The sequence below is a fragment of the Pinus tabuliformis genome, chromosome 3_1 (genome assembly GCF_031772625.1).
Source record: "Pinus tabuliformis cultivar Carrire ecotype Pingquan chromosome 3_1, CPIR1, whole genome shotgun sequence".
NCBI lineage: Eukaryota > Viridiplantae > Streptophyta > Pinopsida > Pinales > Pinaceae > Pinus > Pinus tabuliformis.
The window spans coordinates 121,040,720-121,065,558 of record NC_142301.1 but is presented as its reverse complement, the minus strand read 5'-3'; positions in this window follow the sequence as shown (position 1 = coordinate 121,065,558).

Here is a 24,839-nt window from a genome sequence, read left to right as displayed (position 1 = left end):
TTTCCAAGACTTGTTATAGATTAGTATATCATAAATAAATAAATAAATAAAATACTAACACAAATTTTCTAAGGAAGGATTTGAAAGTGGAATTCATCAAACCTTGAAATGTGGAAGCATGACCAAAAATTCATAATGACCTTTATGAGTTCTAAATGTTGTTTTTAGAATGTCTTTTGTCTTCATTTTAATTTGAGGATATCCTGAATGAAGATCCAACTTCATGGAGCAAATGCTCCATGTAGTTCATCCAAAACTTAATCAATGACAGGGATGGGGAACTTATCTTTAATATTGATCTTGTTGAGATCTCTATAATCCATACACATATGCCATGATCCATCCTTCTTGTGCACCAATACTACTAGAGAAAAGAAAGAACTTTGGCTAGGTTGAATTACACCTACCTTTAGCATTTCTGCAAATATACGTTGAATTTCACTCTTCTGGGCATAAGGATATATGTAAGGTCTAATGTTTGGTGGAACACTTCCTGGAATCAAGTGAATAGCATGATCACTGTTGGTTCCCAAATTTTCTCGGCGACAAAGGACAACCTAGAATGACATTCATTGAAGGCTTAAAAACTCATTCGCTTTATGTGAATAGGGTTGGTCTTCCTCACACCACAGGGGGTATTCCCTGCTAATAACTCATGAAATATATTCAATAGTCATATTGATAAATGACCAAATTACTGATGGTATCAAATAAATCTAGGTGGTGCAACTTATGATAAAAGAAATTTATAACATAAACATATATCAACAAGCCAATGTAAATCTAATTAAGTAATAAGAGATGAAAATTTTGAAAAGAATAAAAATCGGAAATAAAAAAGAACGAAGAAGATGAAACGAAGAATTAAAGGTGCATCAAGATTTTTCAATAGATAATATATCAAAATGATAAAAATAAAAGTGCAATATCAAGTACTACCGCTTTGCATTATAAGGATAGAGAATAAGAAACTCATCATAAATCAATAATATGAATATTGATAAATGTGAATTCCAAACAATGTTGCGAAAAATAAAAACGGATTTATCCTCGAGATTGACATGTCCAAAGCCTTTGATCGTGTGAGTTGGTCCTACATTCAGCTCATTCTTACACACATTGGTTTCCCTCATCCTTTTAGCAATTGGATTATTTGTTGTTTCACCTCTGTGTTGTTTAGTGTCCTAATTAATGGGGCGGCTTCGGGGTTCTTCCATGCTGAAAAAGGGCTAAGACAGGGTTGCTCCCTTTTTCGCTTGATGTTTCTTCTAATTATGGAAGGTTTAAGTAGATTGTTTAAAAATGCTCACCCAGCTAGAGACCTGGGAGGGGTCTCAGTCAATGACAAGATTGTACTCTCCCATCTTTAGTTTGTAGATGATGTACTTATTTTCTTAAATGGCTCATTTTGTGACTCTTCTTGTTTCAAGTCCATCCTTTCTTTGATTTGTAAAGCGTTAGGATGGAGCCGAATTATGACAAATAAACTATCATTTTCAATTCATGTATGCAAAATGAACAAAGATCTGCCACCAAACACTTTTCTTTCGTCATGCAGGAGTTGGATGTTGGTCTCAAGTACTTAGGTGTCAGGCTGAAGCCGAATGGATACTGTATTGCTGACTGGTCGTGGCTGTTAGAAAAAATTGAAAGTCGTATCAACATCTGGCAGCAAAGATGGCTCTCTCGAGTAGGTAGCCTCACTTTGATAAAATTTGTGCTGGAGGCTATCCTGGTATATTCGATGTCCCTTGCTTGGATACCTAAAGGAATTCTTCAAAGGATTCAGCAGATTTGTTGCAGATTTCTTTGGTGGGGACAAAATTTGGGACACACTTTTGCTTGGTCAGCTGGGACAAGATCGCAAAATCTAAAAAGTGGGGTGGGTGGGGACTCAAGGAACCCCAGGATTTTGCAAAATCTCTGGGGGCAAAGATGGGGTGGAAAATTATAACCTCTGAGAGCCTCTAGAAGGAGGTGGTTTACAACAACTATATATTCCCCTATCTATTGTTGAATGGATTAGAAGCCCCTGTCAAAGCATTATGGGTGCCTCGATCATTTGGAAAGCCATTATCCACTCATTCAGCATTATCAAGGATGGTTTGGCCTGGAAAATTGGCGATGGTACTCAGGTTAGGATTGGCTCGTATGCTTGGGCTGGTAGTGGGAATGCACACATCCTACCTAGAGCAATGTGACAAGCCTTGATGGAGGCAAGTTTCACACGGCTCACACACATTGCAGCGGTGGGGCAACCTGCTTGGCTAAGGCTACAATGGTTGGCTTTCGAGAACCTGGGAATAGAGGAAAGATGGAGCAGGTTTTGGTTCTGGTTTGTGGGGGCTTTGGAGGAATCCAACATATGAATCTCAGACAAGGTTGATGATATCATCTGGGCCAAGGCCCCAAACGGGAGGTACTACCCAAAAGATGGCTTTGCTACGATCATGGAAGCTCGAGTCTTGGGTGAGGCTAGCTGGTGGTGGTGACACCTTTGGAAATTGAAGGCCCCCCACAAATCTCGTCTTTTCATGTGGTGCATCCTCACTAATAAAGTTCCTACTGAAGAAAATTTGAGGAAGCGTATGTTGCAGGGCCCCTCCCACTACTGCATCTGTAAAGTTGAAACAGAGGATACATACCACCTCTTCCTCCACTGCCCAGCCTCGGCAAATATATGGACCCTCATTATTGTTGCGCCATCTATTGATATTCATTGGGAAGGCCAAAATGCAAATGATCCCTGGTAACAGTGGTGGTCGGCTTCTGTCACACAGAAAGTTGTTGGGTGTGGAGCATGATTATCATCCTAATTTAGAGGTCTTTGTTTCAACCAGATGTATACCCCAGGAAGATTGTACACCCCTCCATGCGGGGGGGGTGAAAGGGGGGACTTGTCCTCCCCACGGGGGTTTGGGGGCCAGTGGTCCCTTGGCGAGGGTTTAGAGGGCAGCGCCCCCGAAGCTAAAAACAGATGTAAAATTGCCTTGTAAAAGTATAATAATTTCTAGTCAATCTGGGCCATTCATTAGGTGGATGATCTGACAGTAGAATTTATGTTTAGTTTAGGGTTTCTTGCCATGGAAAATTTTAGGGGCGAATGTTCGCCCTTTGGCGAAATTAAGGGGTTTTAAATTTTTAGTGGGCGAATATTTTGTATCATAGTAAATTTTTACAAATCGCCTCAAATAGCCCACCTTATTTTAAGGGAGAGGATAAAAAAGGTAAATTTAGCCCTTGAAATTAGGAGTTACAACCTTCCATTCGCCCTAATTTTCAAGAATAGGTTTTATTTAAGTGAATCCTATGGGCCAAATACCATATTTATAAAATAGGTATGGTAAATTAATAAAAATATAAATAAATTAGAGGTATGGTAAATAAATAAAACATTTTTTATATTTACTCCATAAGTCACCTTATATACATGCAAGGGTGTAAACAAATAAAAATATAAATAAAGTAGAGGTATGGTAAATAAATAAAACCTCTTTTTATACTTACTCAAAAGGTATGGTAAATAAATAAAAATATAAATAAACTAGATGTATGGTAAATAAATAAAACCTCTTTTTATATTTAGTCCATAACCCTCTTTCTATTTATGAAGGCTAAAAAAAAGGTTTTATTTAAGTGAATCCTACAGGCCAAATACCATATTTGTAAAAGAGGTATGGTAAATTAATAAAAATATAAATAAATGAGAGGTATGGTCAACAAATAAAACATTTTTTTATATTTACTCCATAAGTTTCCTTATATTTAGGAACACTCAAAAAATGCAATATATTTAGGTGAAACCTATGGGCAAAATACTATGGGCCAAATACCATGGGCTAGATTATTATTAATACCATGCAAAAAAACATTATTAACCCTAATATTAGTATTAACAAAAATAAAAATGGAACATGGTATTGACCCATGGTATTCACGTGGAATGTAGCCTATTTAAATGGGGAAATTAAACCAGCATAGATCCATCTTTACTCTGGATCTACTAAGCCCCGAGAGGTATCAAATATCATGATATGCAAACTAGCATAGAGTGAAAAAATGTTTGATCCCTCTGAAGGCTTGGTGGATCAAGAGAAAAAATGGATGTTGTAATTTAATGTATGTTAAACATTTTAACTTGGTTAAAATAAAAAATAAAATAAAAATCAATTATTAATTTTATTAATTTTTATAAATTACTAGTAGTAATTTTTAAGCTCCAGGTTTATGATAACTCATGGTATTGACCCATGGTAATACCATGGTATTCATGTGAGAAAAGACTATTTAAAAGGGAAATTTTATCATCTTAGATCCATGTTAATTCTGGGTCTATCAAGTGCTCAGAGGGATAAATAGATTTCATCCCCCTAAGAGTGGTAGATGTGGAGTTAAGATGGATATAGCTTGGTTTTATGATAATGAAGATATTAAATAGACTTAGGAAATTATATTGTAAAAACATCTTAAGGTGAATGGTTAAAGCTACATTTAGTCACTTCAAAAAATTTAGTAAAAAATACCAATATCTCCATTAATATTGGTTTTTAACTTTTTCTGATTTAACAAAAAAAATTCAAAACAATGAAACCTTATCACTCTTTCTGCATCACCCTCGTAGAAGATTTCTCACCATTTTTCAAACATTCTCAATATGGTATCTTCATGAAAAAGTTTAGGTACTAATGTTGGATTAGTTGTTTAAAAAATAAGTTGGTTTGTACAACCTTTCATCTTCTGTGCTATTCTTAGTTTCTCCTAATGATCTGCAGGGGTTGGAGCCTCTGCACCATATTTTCCTAAAAAGGTGGAGATTGTTCACCAAAAAGGAAATTAATCTACATGTTACAATGCTGTTAAAAAATGTGAGACCTATGAGGGTAGTGAATTATGCTAAGCAATTTAGATTGGGAGAGACGTAATTAAATTTTATTATTTAATTGAATATTTCCAATTAAAATAATAATAAATTTACATTTATATATTCATATATTGATTGGAAGGATTCTCACAATGGTCACTTCTTTCAATTAGATCCCCTTCAAGCCCTTGGGATACCTAATACTTTCTTATATAATATAGTTGGGGCTTGCTACTTGTTGGCGTGTTGGGGTAAACAAACTTGATGTGTTTTTTTTAATCTCGCAATTGGAGTCTATGGAATAAGAAATAAATTTGATAACTTGAAAAAAGTGGTAGCTTGACAAAAGTTATAGAGAAAAGATTAATCTCTCCTACCTTGACAGAACTCGTTGTCAATATCAACACCTACAAGAACTTTGTTGTGGAATATTATCAAAACTAATAGAAGGATATGAAAGAGTGTATTGTAAGAACCTTGACAAACACGGCCACTGAAACTTGGAACATTGTTTGTAGGAAGAGAAAATTATGTTTCTTTTTCCAAACATGTATGTTAGTATATTACAGTTTAATGAATATGTTTTCTTATTGTCATATATGATTTCATACTTTAACAAAACATTCACCAAGACTTCACAATGTTTTATTATTCAGTAAAAGATTTGCCAAGATTTTATAATTCAATGAAAGATTCTCCATCACTATACAAGATAATTTAATCTGGTGAGAGATTCGCCAAAAAAATTATATATACATATTATATTATTGATAAAATCGCCTCCCATTTTTCCTATGTATCATGGGGATTAGCCCATTTATTATACATATAAATTTAGGGTAGTTCTTAAAATTTTCCCTGTTTTTTGCCCTAGAAGGAAACCCCTCTCTTTGTATGAGGGTATTGTATTGAGGTTGTGGAATATACATGTATTCTCAAAGCGAGAAACAGATAGGTGAGACTGTGAGAGAAAGCAGAGGATATTACAGCGGATCTGTTGTAGGTTGTGTCTCTTCATCTTGTTGGATATCAGAAAGGAAGGACTGGCTGTTCGGGGTGGACGTAGCCCAAACTGGGTGAACCACGTATATTTGTGTCTCTCTGGTTTTATGTGTTTGTGTTTTTCCGCATATTATATGTCTTGCATTTATCTGTCATATATAATAGTTTTCTAACAAAAGTCAGAAATCTGCCCCTCATCCTTTGCTAGGGTATTTGGCTATTTAGAAACCACCTGATTTTTTTGGAGTCGCCTATTCATTGGGTTGTCTCTTGAAATCACATGGTGGCTATTTTCAATATGATTCCTGAGGCTCCGATTCAACAAATTATCAAGGTCATCAACCCTGAGATCATAGACAAAAGTTTGCCTTGGGCTTATTTCGATGGCTCGGTGCAAGCGGATGGTTGTGGTGGGGGAGAATTTCTTCACTTGAATGATTCTGTGTACTTCAAAATAAAAGTGGGATTAGGGAGAGGCACAAACAACTATGCAGAATTAAACAGCCTTAGACACCTCCTCCTTTTCGCCAGGGAGCAAAATTTCCACAGGATTTAGATCTTCGAGCACTCTTAGCTTATCATTAATTGGATCAGTGGGGTGTATCTCTGTCACTTGCACACACCCAGGGATTTTTTGGAGGATGCTTTATTTTTAAAATCTCAGTTTGAGTTTTTTGTCTGCTCTCATATATACAAGGAAAGGAATGAAGTCGTTGATCTTCTTTCCAAAGAGGTCGCGCAATTGATTAGAGGACACTGGTTGATTCAAGAGTACAGGGTAGGGGCTTTCTTCCAGATCTACCATCTCCCTTTCATTGAAGGAGAGGGAATCCCCTCATAATGATCTATGGGATAATTCCTTTTTTTCTTTTTGTAGTTACTAGTTTTTTGAGCTGGGTTGGTTTTTAGACTTATGGCTTCTGCAGCCATTGTTTTATTGACTTACAAGGTTGTTATGTAAATACTTTTTTATGATCTTGGACTTTTACTATTCAGTAGTGAAAGAATCTCATACATGCTAGATTGCAACATGTAATTTTCTTAAACTTTTTAATGAAAATTGAGCTTTTTTCCTTGGAAAAAAATCAAAATTAATAAGTCAATTATCGAGACTCTGCCAACAGGTATCAAATCTCGAACTCCTATTATTTTAAACATAATGACAAAACACATAATCAAAAATACAACTAATAAAGATTATTTTCATAAAAGATCACATAAGAACTTTAAGAATCATGCACATGAAAACTCCAATAATAATAATATGTTAGGAAAATGTCTTAACTATTTTATTTTGATAACATCAATATCAGAAAATAACATAGCCAAATATTAAGGAAATGATCTCTATAATAAATCAAGTCTACTATAAGATCATATTATGATTCAAAATGTATCCACATAACATAAGAAATAAGAGAAACATTAAATCTTAAATTGTGTAACAAGTCACAAAAACCAAATGATCGATTTGTGTAGCAAGTACATGTAGATCGTTATAATTCAGAGAAAAATTCTTCCCTAAAGCCCCTCCTCCTTAGTCCAATGAATTCAAAGGTTTTTATACAAAAATTTTGATAACTATTTACATAATTGTCTTCATAATTAAAATAAAAATCATTTCGAAAAGACTTTCCCATCTTTTTGGAAGCTGAGAAAGATAATTATCTTCTTCATAATTCTTCTCGTAATTAATTTCAATTGTATTTGCAACTAATTACCCATTTGTTTCCCTACATCAATAAAGTTAAAATAAAATTTATTTAAATATAAAACACTAAAATAGTTGTACACTCACCCCTTGTAAAGCTCTCCAAAATACATTGTTATTCACCTACCTTTATAAATTGGTCTCTATTTTTTATCTTGAGTAAAATCTGATAAAATTTTCCAACTATGTGAAGCCTTAAGTTAAAATATTGAATTTAACGGAAATAAATTTACTTCCAAAATTTATAAGTATCCAATTATATCTAATTTACTTTTTCCCTTTGAATTCTTGTTTCTCTAACAAGCCTGCAACAATGCAAATGAGTAATCAGAGTTTAAATATGTACAATTAGTTCATGTTTAATTTGCTAATGAGTTGCAATTGATTATGTAATTTATTTCAGACTTTAAAAACCATAGACTATTCTCTTCAATGTTTCTCCTGGCTACAAATAAATTTCTGCCTCAGAAAATATCCTTCAACTGTTTATAATAAAAACTAAATTTTGCTTTAAACTTAGACAAAAATAAAATATGAGTTCAAATATGGTTTAAAATTCCCTTACAAAGTTCATATTTTAATTATATAAACCTTTTAAATAGTTTTATTTAATGAAATAATATAGACAAGTTATATATATATAGAAACTTTAAATCTAAATTTAATACCTTTTCAGGTACTATGGAGGAGAGAGAAAATGGTGGGCAAACCAGGCCTAAAAGATCTTAATTATCGAAAGGTTTTAATCAGATGGTTATTGTTTGTTTCGAGTAGAAATATGTCATGTGTTTAACATTTGCACTGGGCCCAAAAATATTTAATACACATGAACCTGAATTGGGGTTAACGGGTTAAAAAGGTTTGTTCTAAATAATTCCCAAACTTTCGCTTATGGTTGAAATGTACATGCATGTGAAGCATTGGACTATTCAATACATATTCCCCCATGGTTAAATTGATATCATGGCACTTCCCTGAGAAATTTATCGCTACTCTTAAAATTTTAAATAACACACACACACACACATATATCCAAAATTATAGAAACTTTAAATCTAAATTTAATACCCTTTCGGGTACTGTGGAGGAGAGAGAAAATGGTGGTCAAATGAGGCCTGAAAGATCTTAATTATTCACAGGTTTTAATCAGATGGTTATTATTTGTTTCGAGTGGAAATATGCCACATGTTTAACATTTGAATTGGGCCTAGAAATATTTAATACACATGAACCTGAATTGGGGTTAATGCGTTAAAAAGGTTTGTTTTAAATAACTCCCAAACTTTTGCTTATGGTTGAAACGTACATGCATGTGAAGCTTTGGCCTATTCAATACATATTTCCCCATGGTTAGATTGATATTATGGCACTTCCCTCAGAAATTTATAGCTCCTCCATTTGCAACCATCACTTGACACTCTAGTGCTAGATATAGAAAGCAATTCAAATCCTTAGCTATCTTACAATGATTAAAATTATGAGTACTAACTGAATCAATAAATATTATTACCTTTTTATTCTCGATATATCCTTTTATTTTGAGAGTTTGAGGAATGGTAATTCCCGCCAATGCATTACAAGATATGGTCAAATTCATTTCTTCATTTTCAGCCCCTAGGGTTGGTTCCTGGTGTATATATATTCTTCTTTTGATGTTTCTTGTTCCTTTTCTTCCTCCTCTTCACAATCTATGTAAGATTAATTTCTTCTCAGCACACTCATGACCTTAAGTATATTTGTTATCACAAGTATAACAAAGCCCTTTTTATCTTTTTTCCTCCAGTTGTTGTACTGTCAACCTTCGTAGGTTGTGGGAAGCTAGGAGCAGCAACACTTCCATCTTTATAGTTGTGAGTGTAGACCTCCTTGCTGTCATAATTTAAATTTCAACTTTTCTTTCCACCCTAAATGCATTCTCCAATGGCTTAGGCTCCCATAGGAGAAGCTCATGTTGGATGATATCCTTTCAAGTCCCTATGAAAGCACCAATTAGATGCTCCTCTAAAATATCAGTTACATTAATATTCAACCTTTGGCAGTGCTCAATGTGCTCCCCTATTGAACCCTTTTGTTTGAGATTTATCATTTGGCTAAAGAAGGCATTGCTCTTTGTATCCTCATAATGTGTTATCAATTCCTCCTTAAAAATTATCCAAGTGATTAGTGCTTTATGAGAAAAAGAATTCATTGGTACCATACAAATTGATTGGGTTCTAAATATAAATATGAAATGCATACCTTTTATGTGTGTTGCACATCGTGTAGATCAAAGAACTACTCCATGTGTAGTATTGATGTTACCGGATCCTTGCCATCAAACTTCCTCATATTGATATTTGGAATGTGGTGGGTCTTAAACCCAATTTGGGAGTCTCTAAAATTATAATTCATATTCCTTTTGTCCTCATCATGATTTTCATGGAGCACCTTGCCGCCAATAGGAATCATTTCTTATAGCAACTTTGTCAAAGCTTCCTTCAAACCTTCCAAGTCCCTTTTCATTTCTATTTTTAGTCCATCCTTTAAACCTTCCATGTTTGTTTTTAAACCATTCATCTTAGCTTCCAATTCATTTTTGGTTACTCTTTGTGAGAGAAATTTGTTGCACTTGGTCCCATAATTTTGATATATCATGTTGTATTTCTTGTTTTTCTTCATGTGTCATAGTAGAACTTTCTATTGGTTTATTGGGTGTATCCATCTTTTGGTTTCATTGCATTTTGGAACCAAATAATGATATTTATGCTTCATTATTCCCTTTGAATCACTACAAACATATTTTTCAATAAAAAGTTATACAATAATAATAATAATACACACATTTTTCATACTTTTAAGAACTCGATCTTGAAATTGTTGTATCTCTATAATTTCAACATCCCAAGGTCTGAAACTTCGTCCTAATGTAGCTTTATGTGTCTTCCTTTCAATCCCACAAGTTAAAACAAAATTGGATTCTTCGAGATAAAGTTATATAAAATCCCCCAAGATAACCTGATTATGGATTGGTTCAGTATAGCGAACTTGTACGCACTACCACATGTCACTATTTCGACCTTTGGCCCTAAACATTTTCCTCAAGAAACTGAAGCCCATGTAATTTTAGTCAAATTTTAGTCAATTTTAGTGCAAGTTATGATGATTTTCACTAGGTCACCTATTTGAGACTAAATTCTGGAGCATGTAGAAACCATAAATTACTTGGGCCATATATCCAAAAATATAGTGAACCAAGATCTGGAATTTTTACAAAAAGTTCACCAAGATGTTGAATATATGTGGTGAAATTTTTAGCTTCTGAAGCCTTGCATAAAAAAAATTATATTGAAAATACAAATCTGACCGGTTTGAAGCAACAAAACCTTAGGATCCAAAGCTCTGATACCAAATGTTATGTAACTAGATCACAAAAATAGAAGAAAAGATAGATCGACATTTTCAAAATAAGCATCTTCGAGGGGGAAACCTTCTTTTACATCTCATAAATTAAAAATTCTTGGATGATTCAAATGACATGACCTCCTTGGTATTTATAACAGTCTAAGGGGTCAAAATACAATTAGGGCTTACATAACAATAATAATGTAAGGACACAACAATAACAATATTGGGCTTCTATCAGACACAAAAATAACAATATGGGGGCTACACTAATATTATAGGGAGCTAACAATGGAATTCTTTGTTGTTTCCCAACTTAGTAAAATTCACAAACACCCTATATTTATTGTGACATATTACGAAGCTCATGATCACATTCTCTCAAGCCAATTAAAAGAGGTAAGTCAAATTTGGGTGCTCATACCACCAATGCCAATGTGTACTAATATAAAATTCATTCTCAATTATGAATGTATTAGGGAGAACCTTAGCAGACGGTTGTTCCATAGGATATAATTTTATAAGAACTATACTCATCCCACTTGAGCTGACCACTACATTGCAAACCCCAAATTTACTTGTCGCAATACTTCGTCTCTTCTCTTTTATTGCTCCAACTCACCTTTGGGTATTTCAACTCATCCTTCATCTTGTCCCCTTCAGTTAGCTCGACACCTTTCCTTCACAACTCATCCACTTAAGTAACTTGATTCTTCGCCTTTGCAACTCGTCCAGTTCAGTTGGGGCACACAGTCCTAGTCGTGGCTACCAACTTGACTCCAACTTGTCTCATCAGCATGCTCGGGTACTTAGTTGAGATTCCAACTCACCATGTGGTGATGGGCGTGCCTTGTCTCACCGACTCATCCATGCTCTTATTCACATCTTCACAATCAGACTTGTCTTGGTTTGAGCGTGCTAGGTTGCCCAAGTCTGAGGGCCTTACATCCTCCTCCACTTCAAAAAGTTTGTCATCCACAACAATGCAACCCTCGACAAAATTATTCACCAAGGCTCGAGGATTGTCCTCTTCAACATGAACAACCTTCACATCAGTTGTCATCATCAATATGGAAGAACCATCCATCTCCAAATCATCTAGGAAATCTTCTCTTGCCTCATTGCTCAAGTTTTTCCTACCAAGCAATCTTCATGAACTCTTCAACTTCTTCACGAACCTCTATTAAGGCTCATCAAAATTGTGCAAGTCCCATTTCTTCTCTCATTCAAAAGGAATGGCTCTATGTAAAATATCTCCCAAAATCTCACAGTCATCAATCACAATGTGTTGCAAGTATCCAAATTGCCTCACTTCATTACGAAAGGTCATTCTCTCCATCTTCTAGCTACAATGTATCAGGTGGCAAGTACTACCATGTTAATCATCGAATCTCCATGTGTTGTGAACTCTGCTGCCATACTTCAACTCAAATCTAATATGTCTTCGTGTACTGATATCCCCCTTGACTTGAATTGATTGGGTGATTAGTCCAATCGTCGCGTCCAACTCATGAGAATGCACCTCCTCACATCGTCATCGATTGTTTCTTCAACAATCTCATCACATCCTCAACCATCAATATTGTTGTCAAGAAATCTGCCATAATTTCCAAGTCCTACACATCTACATAAGTATCTCGAACAAAGGCACTTCATGCTTCTCATCATGCAAAATACCTCGAACCAAAGTCCAATCACCATCCCCATATCTAGGCCCATGAATAAATATTCACTCCTCTTCTCCTCTCATATATGTTGTTCATATCTCTATGAAGGAGGAAAATCTCCACTTGCCTCATAATCTCGTCTATGTACTGCTCCAGGTCTTCATAACAACAATATTCATAGATGTCCAAGTCCTCCTTCAAGACGATTCTCCATGGAACAATCAAACATTACTCATCCCAAATCATACTGCAATTGCTAAGTCTCTTCATACTCAACCCATGCCTCAAGCATCTCACACCAAGGCCTCATCATAGTTGCAACCATCACCCATCTTCATTGAATCTATCTCCATTGTCAAGTACGCTCCTCATGTACACATCCCATACTATGTCAGAGTCAAGTTACACAAGTCACTAACCCAAGCTCCTCAACAAATCAGAAATGCTCCAAGACCACTATCAACATTCACATGAAAACCCCACCAGTCGCAACTAGCATCCATCGTCTCAAGCTCCTTCAAGTTAACACTATCTCAAGCTCCAACATCATCCAGGCTCCTTCAAACCAACATCATCATGTTTTCTTCCCGAATAGCTCATGCTTCCAATGAAGTCTCCACCCCTTAATAGGTCCATCAAGATCTCATATTAGCTTCAGTGGCGTCCCAATATAGAAGGCCAACCAACTCCATGACAATCTACAACACATCTATTGTGCCCTTCTACTTAGAGTGATCTCACCCAAAAGCCTTATTCCACGAGTCATGTCTGACACTTGGCCAATTCCTTCACATGGCCAACCACAACTCGTCCATCACATGAATGTCTCATCCACCCCCTTGTCTCGGACATTCATACCATCCAATCTGGGATCGAACGCTCCTAGAAAAATCTCCACCTCATACCAAGCCATCCGACTCATAGGTGAATAAGAATCCATCTCAATTTGCACATGAGAAGTCATCACCTCACTTTCCTCACCCGTAGACCCTAAGTGGGCCCCAACCTACTGTTCAACACGACTAGGCTCATCCTTTTCTTTTGGACAACCTTTCTTCATGGTCAAGAACTTCCTTCATAACCCTCTTTGGGAAAGAAACAACTTCCTTCCATAACTTCACCATTTTCTCCTCCATACAATCCCACCTTTCATGAGCATAAAGAGTTCATCACAATGCTGCTACATTTTAGCTCGCTAAGAATCACCCTTTTGACAAACTGCCATCTCTCTTGACTTCTCAGAAGAGTTCCCAAAATATTCTTCCTTCAAGTTCCCATTCACGGGAACTAACTCTCTTGTCATATGTCGTTCCCCTAGGGTGCCCTCTAAGCTATAATTTTCATGAGTCCCTTGAGGTGTGCAACATTGACATGGTTTTGTTACAATGGCATGACCAACTTGCAACTACTAACACCTAGACTACGCCTTTAGCTTATGCCCTTTTGTCGCAAGATAGATATATAATTCTTGCAAACTTTTATGCAATCAAATCTCAAATACAAAACCAATTTACTTAACTTCCTCCTTCAATTAACTTCAACTAGATATGTGTGTTGTTATACAATTACATATACTTCACAATATTAAAAATATTAATTCACGACCATGCACAATACTATACACAATTATAACAGGAGGGGAACTCCCAAACAATTTCCCAAACTTCACTTTTATTACTTCAACCTCAATAATACAATGGAAATCCCAATCTCCAAAATCAAACCTCGAATTCCCATAGCTAGGATAAACCCCAAATTTATGTGGTTCATTCAAAATTCAACAAATCGAGCTACATCGTTCAACTGCAGCAATATAATGTGAGTTGTTCCCTTCGGTTGAAACTATACAAAACAAGATACACAGTGTTGCGACACTTCGAACTACAACAATTTCCCACGACATACCAAACAAAACCTGCAGCAATAGACCACTTCACAACTCACAAACAAACATCACCGGTTCACTTCTTCCTTGGATCGCTTGGAGAGCAACCTCACTTCATGAGAGTCGTCTCGATCATCTTCTTTTTGTACACTAACACTTCTTATTATGTGATGTGTGTGAGGTGTGTGATGCCTTCACTCGACTCCTTCTCTTCTTACTTGTATGTGTCACTTCATGGAAGGTTGTGACCCCATGAAAGGGTGTGATGATTGGGGTGGAACCGACTCATCTCATTGCATTGCAAACACCAAATTCACTTGTTGCAATACTTTGTCTCTTCCCTTTCTATTGCTCGAATAAGATTTTTTTTTTTTTTGGTAAGTAAGCACTTATGGGGATTTGAACTAGTGACCTATCACAAAGAGTGTCTTAACAGTGCACCCATTCACCATCAATCCAAAGCCCCGTAGACTATCAAACAAAGAATTTCATCTTCTATGATCAATAGTTTTTTACTAATATTTTTATTATATTTTCCTAAACATTTTTATATTTCTTATTTTGTTGTTGCAACCGTGATTTCTTTGTGGAATTTTGTGAGCTTCTATTTTCGTAATACTCCTATTTTCTTTTAACGTGGACAATTGATTCATCTTCACCGATATCGTTTTTTCCAAATCTGTAATTTTCATTTCTAAAATCATTATAACATGTTGTTGCAATTGCTCGTTACATTGGTTTGCAACATTTTGCATACGATCCATTTCATTTGACGAGGGAATTTTATATATTATTTTGCCCCAAAATTTACTTGGATTTAAAATAATGTTTGACCAATCTTTTAGATTTGACACTACGTTGTATTTCTCATTTTTTATTCTTAAAGATTTCACTGTTTGTTTACTTTAACCAGAAATTTCTTATAAACTTCAAGAAACTAAAATGTTGGTTGATTTAAGGTTCATGTGATATGTTCTTTTTGGTTGGATAAAATGCTCAGATTCTCCACAATTGTGTCTAAACGTTGTCGACATCTTTAAGAAAACTCATTTTCGGGACAATGGTCAAAAGAAAGGAGGCAAAAATAAAGTATTTATGTATAAGAAAAATGGAGGTAAAGGGTAAAATAAGATTAGCTGATGTAAACTTAAAAATCCTAATAAAAATAATATTAATCTTATAAAACATTTTATCTAAATATAATACGTAAATAATAATAACAATAATAATAATTAATATTATTATTAATACTTAATTCTAATTAATATTTTTTTTTCACTTTTGGTTCACGGATACCCATGGTCAGTGGGTCCACTACATCCAAGGTTGTTCAATACTAGGGTGGACCTCACCCGAAGGGGGTCACACCCCTCGGCCTATTTACTAACCTGATCCCAAGAGTTTTCGGGAATTGATCCTGTGACCTCCCGAATGGCAAGGCACTGACTTGAACAATTGAGCTAACTCTTGGGGCTAATTCTAATTAATATTATTATTAATACTTAATTCTAATTAATATTATTATTAATCATTAATACTAAATTATATATATTATACATAAATACTATAAATAATATCTAAGTACAAGATTTATTATATCAAATATTTTAATAAAAATCATTATGAATCATATTAATTATTATAATTGTTAGGATATTCTAACAGGAAATAGATAAGTATAATTTAGTCTAGTGTATAGTTAGGTAAAGTGTGTTTCTTTAGTATGTGTTATCACTCAGGTTGTCCCTTGGCTCCTTAAGGGATACGACCGCGGTAACCACAAACCAATCTTTGGACTGCAGGTCCTAGCCTACCAGCAGTCAGAGAGAGCTCTCCCTTTAGGATTTAGCTTTGTTGATGATGATTTTAGGCTAGTTATTGAGTACAAGGGGTTTTGTTTGAGTTTTGGTGGGAAGGATGATGCTTTCAAGTAAAGAGGCAGGGATAGCATGAAAGTTTTAGAACCATTGGGCGTGGAGTCAAGGAGTAGGACTACTGGTGCGTTTTCTTGGTCACAAGAAGGAATATGGAGCAAGCTAGTTGCACATGAAACAATGATTCAAGCTTAAAAGGATGGAATGAGGGCTAATGAATGAGAGGCAATTAAGAATCTCTCGTTCAGCTTAACAGAGGGAAGGTGAATGCGCTCTATCTAGGAGCAGTGAAGAATCCCTAGATAACTGTCAAACACGAGTGAATTAAGGGAAATATGAGCCACATGGAATTCATATTCATTACTAATCCAGATGAAAACATAAAGAAACAACAGAAATTGAGCATAGAGGGCAATTAAACCAGTTCTAAAGCTAATCTTCCTTTCTGCTATTTAGATGGTGATACAGGCATGATAAAAACATATATGAAATTGAAACAGAGGTAAGAAACACTTATTGCATCATGTCGCAGCACAAGAATTCCACATTCAATTCTTCAGACCATTAATACACAGCACACAGTCATTCCTCCAAGCTTTTCAGCAATCTTTGATTAAGTAAAACATCAGGTATACAGAGCGAGTCTCTCTTGGAGCTATACAACCAACCAACCCTTTTTACAATGCAGAGGGTGGTATATATACAAAAAAACAAGATACAAAATATCTAGATGATGAATTAATAGCTCATAACTTCTTCGCCAACTTTTAAGGAGTAGTAGCTGAAAGAATAAGTGCCGCAGTAAATATGAATGTAACAGTTGTTCATTCTGTCAGAAAAATTTGACTTTTGAGTCCAATTGAGTCGGCTAGGCTGCGCTTTCAAAAATCCGCGCTTTTAGGCTTGCCATCCCAGCTCTTTGCTTTTCCACTGCTCCAACCTGCTCTGCGCGTTCCTTGACCGTTGTGTCCGGTGCTTTCGTGCCTCCTTTTGCTAACTCATAACTGACCGAGATTTGAAATAAACAAAATGGGGTAAAAACTGGAATTACCTGGGCAAAATGGCCAGCATTGCCTGCCACCAGTCCTCGGGAGGTAACTGATGCTTTTGTATCTTGACAAGTGTCTCATCAGCCTCTGTGTACTTGTAATAGTTGGGTGGCATCTCAAACAGATGGTTAACTTCATGCTCTATGTAAAATAAGTTTTCCAGCTTGTCATAGAGAGTCTGTCCTGAAGGTGGCCCTGGCTCTGCTGTAGAGCCTGAGGATGCAGTAAGCTGATTTGTGACATAATTATTGAGCCGGGTTGCATATTGGTCACGTGTCAATAACCTTCCAGCGCTGGTCAGTAGGCTGGGCAATCCTTTAGTCTGTAGTGCTGCAAGATTTACTTCAAAATTGTCTACATCCCTTTGTATTTCCCGACATCTTGCCTCTAGGGTTTGCACAAAGCCCATTAATACGAGCACCCTCTTTGCTGTCAATATGGCGTCTGTTCTGTTCATGATATGCAGTGCTGCCAGCTCTTCCTTAGTCTGATGATTTAAAAAGTTGATCATTTTGTTGGCCTGCTCAGGCATGTTTCCCAATGCTGCTTTGGCTCTCTGAGTTTCAAACTAAGCTAGGCCAATTAGTTCTACTTGTTCATACATGGCCTAAATTGATCTCCATTGGCTTGTGATTGACTGACTAATCTTGGCCCACAGAATCTTTTTTATTTCAGCCAGGGTTTTGTCCAAAGACAGCTCTTTCTCTAAGGCCTTTATTTTGTCCTTCAGGGCTTTAATTTCCCTTTTCTGCTCAGCCACTGTCATTTTGGACTTATCATATTTTCCTTCCAGATTGGCCAACTTTTCTTTGGCCTCTTTTATCTCTGTTGCTTGAAGCTCTAGCTCCTTGACAGCTTTTGTCAATTCATCCATGCTCATGCTAGAGTCAGGAGTTGTTGTTGTTGCAGTTGTAGTTTCTGTAGTTGTTGTAGTAGCTGGAATAATTGGAGGGGTCGCTGCTGCTTGCATAGGAGGAACAGTAACAACAGTTGGAACTGTTTGAGGTGGCTGGGAGGTCGACTCTCCCTGCTTGCCTTGTAGTGCTCTCTCCAACTCTCCTTCCATCTCGATTACTCTCTGGTTCAATTGCATTAGCAGGTCTAATGTATCCTCAGCTTCTTTCTCTTTCACCAGTTCTCCTGTTTGAGGGTGCTCAGTAGGAAGCAACCTCAATCGCTTCTTTAGTGCAGCAATATCATCATCCTTCTTTTTCATAAGTGCCCTCACACCTTTAGGATCCTTAGGATCGTGTCCTAAGTCAATAATGATCTCCTCCAATGTTTTAATTCTGTTGTCTTTAGCTGTGGAGGACATTCTTTCTAAATCCAGCTGAGTGTTTGTATTCTTCAGAGATTCCTTCAACTCATGGGCCAATGTGGCCTTTTCTACCAGGGTGGCATAAACCATCTCCCCTATTTGCTTATGTAACTCTATTTGATCCATGGGGTGAATGTCCTTGGCTAGGACCTCTAATCTTGTCCTGACATAGTCTGCAACTGACTGTGGCTGCTGCACCTTGGGCTTGAAGTGGGTGAGAATCATCCTTTCTTCTTTAATGTCATATGTTGCCATCAACCTTTCCTGCCTGGCAGGTGTTGCTTTTAGGAATTGGTCATACAATTGCACTCTTAGTAGCTCATTTTGAGCCTTGATTTCTTTAAAGCTGGCTTTGATGCTAGTTGGTCTCTTGCCTTGTTGTGTGGAGGAAGACACCTCCATGGCATGTTGTTTGTCCTGCTCTTGCTGAAAAGAGCTTGTAGGTGTATGCTGGCTTGCTTCCCTTCTCGGGCTTTCTATAACTTCTTCACTGACTTCCTCCTCAAATGGAGAGTCAACCTTTTGCCTCTTGGCTTCGGGTTGCTGTGTAGACCCACTAGCAGGTGTGGAGTCTTCTCGGTCTCGCTTTCTGCCTCTTTCCTCGTGGGCAGGAGTCTGTAAAACTGGCATTTGGGGTGCCTCTGTTTGCTATGGAGGGGCCTGCCCTTGAGTTTGTTCCATTGAAGTGACAGGTTGTTCTGTGACCATTACTTGTTCTGTCTCCATTGGCTCTTTTCCTTTAGCTGTACCTGTTGCTGATGTAGATGCTCCTTGGGCAGCTTGTGAAGCTGCAGCTGTAGATGTGCCCTCTTCAACTTGGTATGGCAGCTTGAAAGTTACCTGGTCAGCAGAATCCAAGTCAAGAGTTTTTTCAAGATCTTTAGCAGTTTGCTCCAAAATTTCCTCCTGAGTGAATTCTTCAACTAAAGTGCCTTGTGCCCATGCATCTTGATTAGCATATTTTTCAATGTGTGGGGTTTTGCAGTGATCATATGGTGTCAATCTATATTTGACTCTTCTGGCATTAATAAAGCCAAGTGGGTCATAAGGGACCCACCAGAAACTTCTTTTCAACTTAAGTTGATCCTTGAGTATCAGGTTAGCATCTTGCCAACCTTCCTTCTTGTTCATGATAAAGGGGCCTAGGTGGTCTTTAAATTTCAGTCGAGCCTTCTTCTTGGTGCTGTGAAAATGAGTCAGATCTGAATTGATAAGCTGCTTGTAGTATTCCAAGGTAAACAGCCTCATTGGTACATATCTTGGGAGCGTGTAAGGACAAAGCTCACAGCCATAGATTCTGATTACCGTGTGATCCTGGTACAGGTACCAATCACCCACTTAGTAGCTCTTAGATAGCTGCAGTATCTTCTGCATCTCATAAGTTATTCTAGGAGGAGGAGCCTTTATTAAGAGGCAGGAGACTAGATAAACAAACTGGTCAATGAACTCACAGTAAGAGTAAGGAGAATGCTGGACTTGATGGAATACTGATGACCAGAAGATAACAGATCTTCTTTCTCCCTTTGAATCCAATTTCTTGATGGGGCATTAGAAGCACTCATATTGGTAATACATGAACAAATGATAGATGTACGAGGAATATTTAAAAACTCCCTGCCTGTCTAGCTTTATGAGCTGGTCCTGAATTTTGTTTGCTATGAACTTGGCATAATTATACTTGATAGCAGGGGGATGTCCTCGGTTGAATGATGACAAAATAACCAGCACTGTCTCATCCACATGTTCACTTGTTTTGAAGCCTGACACTTAGGATATCATGTCTACAAGTAGCTTGCCTACCTCATTGAAATGGTCATAAAGGAATGGAGGTGGTTCCTTAGGTTGGCAATCTGCCTCATAAATGTCTTAGCAATTCTTTCAATCTTGGGCCCAGGGAGCCAGGAGGCCTCATCCAGCAAGTGCTTCATGGAGAAGGGCAATAGCAGCTGAGTCTGTTTGAAATTTAACATCTGGTTGATGGAGTCAGGAGTGATGTAGAAAAGTATGCTCCCAGATGGAGACTTAACAGCCCTCTGATTTGGCTCATAGTTTGCAGCACACAGGTGAATAATCTCGGGAAAAATATTGACAGAAGGGAGGAAATAATGTGGCAAATTGGACTCCCATATGCCATACATGTCAGTGTTGTTTATAAAGCTGTTTCTTAGCTGACAGTAGGTATGCAAATGATTCCTGTTCCCAACTAGGTCTTGATTGAGACAATCTATGTCAGCCAAGGCCATTGACTCAAGCTCTTTGCTTGGTGGATTCACGGGAGTGGTGCTCAGATCTGATGGAGTGGCCATTATGGAATTTTTTACTGTTTGAGCTTGGAAGGAAGATCAATGCAATAGCTGGCTAACAGAGTTGTCTATAAGGAGTATTAGAGGAACCCAGGACTGAACTCAAATGTAACAATAGCTTGACTACTTGGCACTTATGCTATGAGAGAGACAAACTTTGGAGAGTTTATGGGTCAACTTCCCTTCTCTTAGTGAACTCTCTGGAGTTAAAGACTGTGAGGAGAAATGCAGAAGGGGAAAGAGTTACTATGACTTCAATGGACTGATTTATACAGTGGAATGAGGTGAAATTGGGCAATGCTGAGCTCCTATAAGGTTTTGTCTGGGGGCCAAGCTTTACATGGAGTTTTTTTACGGTGAAACTGTAAACGGGTGCAGGTTTACAAAGTTTCTTTTGAAATAAAGGCTTACCAGTGGGTTTTACTGAAATCTCAGGCGTAGCAGAGTTGCCAATTGAGGAATTTTACAGGTTTGCAGCATGTACAATGGAGAAACATGGAGGAACAGGTGCTAAAAAAAAAGAGAAATTGGCAAATACCTGGTTAAAATGACGCTGAGGGAGGATAAACTGGTGCAATGGCAAGCTATGGAGTCGTATTGCAGACTGCAGCAGCTTGGTTGGTCGCTTTCAAGCTTTGGAAATGAAAAACGGTAAAAACAGTGAACCAAAGTTTTGCAAATGGACCAATATAAGTGAAATAAAACGGTTGTTTGCAAGCTATTTATGCAAAAAATGACATTTGGCGCTTTTGGTGCTTTTTCGGGATGACGTCAGCGCGACGTCATCGGAGGGTCCCATGTACGGATAGGTGACGTGGCGGTTGATGGGGCGGTGATGTGGCAATGACACGGTGGCAGGGCGCGGGCCCGATAGGGATGAGGTGGCGCAATCGTGGCACAGCAGCGGAGGCGCGGAGGTAACGTCATGGGGGAGATGTGGCGCCGACGTCACACAATGGAGGGCAGTAACTGGTTTCAGGCGCACCGCTTTTGTGCGCAGGTGGTTTCGAAGGGAGGGGCTCCGCCACAGCCGGGAGGGTGACACGTGGCGGGAGTACGAAGGTAAAACCGCCCATCTCCTGGGCGCTAACCCTCGGCATGTCGGGGCACAAAAAGACCCGCCCACCGTAGATCTTGGGCGCACCAAATCTGATGGTCGGCGGGACAGTTAACACGGTGGATGGATAGGGACGAGGCCCGCGGCATAATTTTTGTTTATTCATACGACCGGGGGGGTTAAACATTAGGAATGTGGGTTTATGGGCTATGCGCTAGCAGGGTTAAATGTTTTATATACATATCTTTAGGATAAGAGCGGAAAATGGGTTTTATAGGGTTAGGATTAAAGGGGAATAGTTGTTAGTCTAACCAGCTGTCAAACTAACTCCAGGTTAGGACACGGAAGGGTTAGTAGTAGCCCCAGATGGACTACTATTTCCGGACTTAATAAATACGGCTATAATGCCAAGGGATGGGAATATGTACATAGGGGAATTCATTAATATAGTTTTAGTAGGGGAAGGGGAGATAGATATGGAGCTATAAAATAGAATTAGAAATTAATATGAGTTTGTGAAATGGAAATGTAAGGGGAATGATGCCAAGTTTATTATCTGAATCTTAGACATGAGATTTAAATGGGATATGGAGAAATGGTTTTACACAAGAAATGTGGCTTCTTTTCATTTGAGAAAGCCAAAAATTGACTTGATATTTTACAAGAATGAGGTGATGACAGGATTTGTTGGGCAGATCCCAAGGTCCTTTAGGGGGATGTTAGTAAGAGACTTTTTAGGGGGAGTGAAGGGAATTTAGACATGCTTCCAGAATTCTGCCATCAAAGCACTGCTTTGGTACCTCTGCCACTGATAGGATGAGCTTTCTTTGTCAAGGCCAAAACTGAAGATAATCTTGCTTCTACAACCCCAGGCTACCTACCCAGCTTAATACATCTAGCATTTTTTGTTACTTCAGGAAGGGTGCACTTAGACTTGCAAACCCTGATTGGCTATTTCTTTTCAACTACCCTCCTATCTAAAAACTACCCTTATTTCTTCCAAGATCCCAGATTAAGCAGGTGGGCACCTTTATTCTCTACCTAGCTACTAATCTGCCAAGCTTAAACTGTTTGGACAAATTTTCTTTCTCTATTCTAAAACAAGCAATTTAAACCTAAGGAAGCCAAGATTAAGCTGTTTGGCATTCCCTTAATTGAGAAATCTTTCAAAAATGGAACTTTTGCAGTATAGAAAAGATGAACATTTTTGGCACTTCCACTGTCAATCATGAAATATGAAACCTGTTGCAACAGGAGGCTAACAGTATGTACTTTTTGTAACTTACAATCCGACGGTCACGATATGTTCTAGAAATGAAGTGAACTGATGGTTCATTCTCTCCTCGGTATTACGACACTTGATCCGTATCTTAACACCTGATTGGTCCATGATCTCTATTTAAAGAGCATTGAGAGTCATTTGTAAAGTGATTGTTCATGAGAGAAACTTATGTAAATTTTATTTCTTTTACATTAATAAATTGCTTGAAGTGGTCGTGTTGGCTCAGGTCATGGATTGTTTCCCTCTTTGAGGGTTTTAACCACGTCAAGAACACTGATGTACTGATCTATAATTTGTTTGTGAGTAGTTTCCTTTGGTGTTCTATCTGAGGAACTTACCCTGTAAATTCCTACATGGTATCAAATCTATTTTAACGCCGCAACCGTTGGTGATCCAAATCTGAAGTCGGTACAACTGCATCCGACTGTCGTTTCCTAGATCTATTGTTTCTTATCACTTTCAGGCCGAAATGACTGCTTTATTGTGTTAGAGCATTTATTCCATTAAGGAACCCCTTTCATTTCACACGAAAAGGTTTCGGTAGCCCTAGCTACGTCATTTTTAAGGTCTGGATGTATACAGTGTTTATTTGCAGTTTTAATCATTTATCTCTTTGTTTTTCATTACTGGATACATACCTTTCATTTCTGCATATGCTCTTTGCCCCGCGACTCTGTGTGATCTAGGCAAATCAGAAACAGAAAGAAGGATTTTTCTCATGCGTATTCTTTTTTCCGTCGCGCCTTAATGTGATCTCAAAAAATCAGAAACATTGAGGAAAATATTTAGTTTCCGGCGAAGTCTAACTTCAAGCCATGAGGTTTGGTTTTGTTTACATGTCTTTTTTGGGTTGTGTGGTTTTTTGTTTTGTAGGGAAAAAAGGCTGCACTCCAAAGCTTCAGTGACTAAAAAAAAAACCCTCTTTTCCAAAAATTACTAACCTTTTAAACTAGTTCATTTGGTCCAAAGTTACTTTATGAGAATAGAGGTCTTGGATTCAAGTCTTTCTTTTTGTTGAGTTGTTTTCTTAAAAAACACATGTAACTTATGTTTCAAAGTTACTTTAAAAAGTGTTCTCACCCATTAAAAAAAGTGAGTCACTTATAATTCTAAAATATCTTTATCTCTTATTTAAGTTACAATTTAGTGGCTAGCTCATAAAATACCATTGTAAAAGTGACTTTCACTTATTTATAAAAGTGTGTAACATAAAATCTTTTTTTTTTTAAATTAGCTGATTAGATTAAGTTTGGAAAGGGTGGGGGCAGAGTTTTAAACATAACATTATCATTCACTTCCTCACATTCACGTACTTTGTCGGCAATTTATATAACTTTTCTTCAAAAAACCATAACTTCTTCATCCGAAAGTCGTTTTCAAAACTGTTTTTTATTAATCGGCCTAATTTTTTGAGATCTTTCTATTGGAACACTTAGTTTCAGCATCTAC